At 55.3% G+C, this 1,622-nt stretch overlaps 1 long non-coding RNA gene across 4 annotated transcripts in view; it reads right to left on the minus strand.

Moving 5' to 3' along the window:
- LOC132688965 (uncharacterized) overlaps window positions 1–1,519 on the minus strand; it is a 36,701-nt gene extending 35,182 nt beyond the window's left edge. The window contains exon 1 of one of the 4 annotated variants that reach the window (XR_009614754.3): window positions 1,105–1,516. This is a non-coding gene — a long non-coding RNA (uncharacterized LOC132688965). Of the gene's footprint in view, window positions 1–1,104 lie in introns of all 4 variants that reach the window. The other 3 variants (XR_013552934.2, XR_013552935.2, XR_009614753.3) reach the window with 3 other exon arrangements.
- Window positions 1,520–1,622: the final 103 nt, after the last annotated feature.

Below are 1,622 nucleotides of genomic sequence, written 5' to 3' on the forward strand. Positions count from 1 at the left end.
CAGAGAGGGAATCCCAAGCAGGCTCCGAGCTGTCAGCAAGGAGCTAGATGCAGGGATGGAACCCACGAACCATAAGATCATGACCTGAGCTGAAATCAAGAGCCCCACTTAACTCACTGAGCCACTCAGGCCCCACCAGCACCCTTTTTTTTTAGTTTATTTATTAGAAAGCACACGCCTGAGCAAGGGAGGGGCAGAGAGAGAGGGAGAGAGAATCCCAAGCAGGCTCCATAATGTCAGCACATAGTTCAACACAGAGCTCTGCCTCACCAACTGTGAAATTATGACCTGAGCCCAAATAAAGAATTAACCGACTAAGCCACTCAGGTGCCCCCAAACCATACTGCTTTGCTTGAAGGAATTTTTGTTGCTGTTTGCTTTGTTTTGTTTCTGATGCCTGGAAAGGCAAGTATTCTTTATTTTTACAAACACTTGTGGTAGAACACAGTTTTGACACTACTCTGTAACATATTAAAAAAAATTTTTTTAACGTTTATTTATTTTTGAGAGACAGAGCACGAGTAGTAGAGGAGCAGAGAAAGAGACAGAGAATCTGAAGCAGGCTCCCGGCTCCGCACTGACAGGCTGACAGCAGTGAGCCTGATGTGGGGCTTGAACTCCCAAACGGCGAGATCGCGACTTTAATCGACTGAGCTACCCAGGCGCCCCTTCTGTAACATATTTTAAACCATGGCTAAGTGAGTCACCTACAGTCAAGGTTAAGAAAAAAAAAAAAATTGTATTTTTACTTTTGTCATCCAGCCGGAGGCTGGTGTTGCTTAGAGGAATAAGGCAATCCCTGCCCCGAGGCTGTCACAACCCTGAGCAGTGCCTCACTGGGGAATAAACCGAGTACAGGAACAACGCAAGGAGAAAGGATGCTTAGGCCTCCGTGAGAGGCTGAGGACGGAAACGAAGGCGACTGGAGAAGGACCACTAGGATTTCTCTGAAAACAAGATGACCCGTTCAGAACGCACGGTAGAAGCTGGCAAGCAGGGAAAGGGAGGGTCGCCCGGCTCTGACCTACGGGCCGCCCCCGTCAGGAGGGACAGCTGGGACAGGACCCAGAACCCGGCAAAGACCTCGACCCTCCACCCACTCACCGCCTCCGCAGTCCTTTGACCCACACCGGACGCTCTGGCGGAAACAGCCGCCGCCTCGCGCAGATCTTCCGGTCCGAGAGGCAGCCCACATCCGGCCGAGCCGCAGGGGTGGGGTGTGGGTGGGATGGGAGTGGGACTGCCCCGTCGCCACCGCCGCGCCTGGCGGTCTCCGGTTGGCTATTTGGGGCCGAACTACATTTCCCAGCAGGCCATGGAGCTACGCCGCTGGTGCCTGGAGAGGTGCCAGTCCGTCATGGAGGACTGGGGCCAGCTTTCTGCCTTTCGTCTCCCAAACAGAGCCCCAGACACAGCGGCTGCCGCCAGCCTAACCTCCCTCTGTCGCTGAGAGGTCTGTCGCCGGCCTCGAGCCTCGCCTTCACAAGCGCAGACTGCTCGCTCCGAGCGGGGAGACCAGGCTTCCGCACCGGAAACGAAGTACCGGTCGTGACGTAGCAGCTGCGGGGGCACCCGGTCTCCCAGAAGGCACCGCGCCCGGCCGTGCTCCTGAACTGACGGCG

The sequence above is a fragment of the Panthera onca genome, chromosome E3 (assembly GCF_046562875.1).
Source record: "Panthera onca isolate mPanOnc1 chromosome E3, mPanOnc1 haplotype 2, whole genome shotgun sequence".
Classification (NCBI taxonomy): domain Eukaryota; kingdom Metazoa; phylum Chordata; class Mammalia; order Carnivora; family Felidae; genus Panthera; species Panthera onca.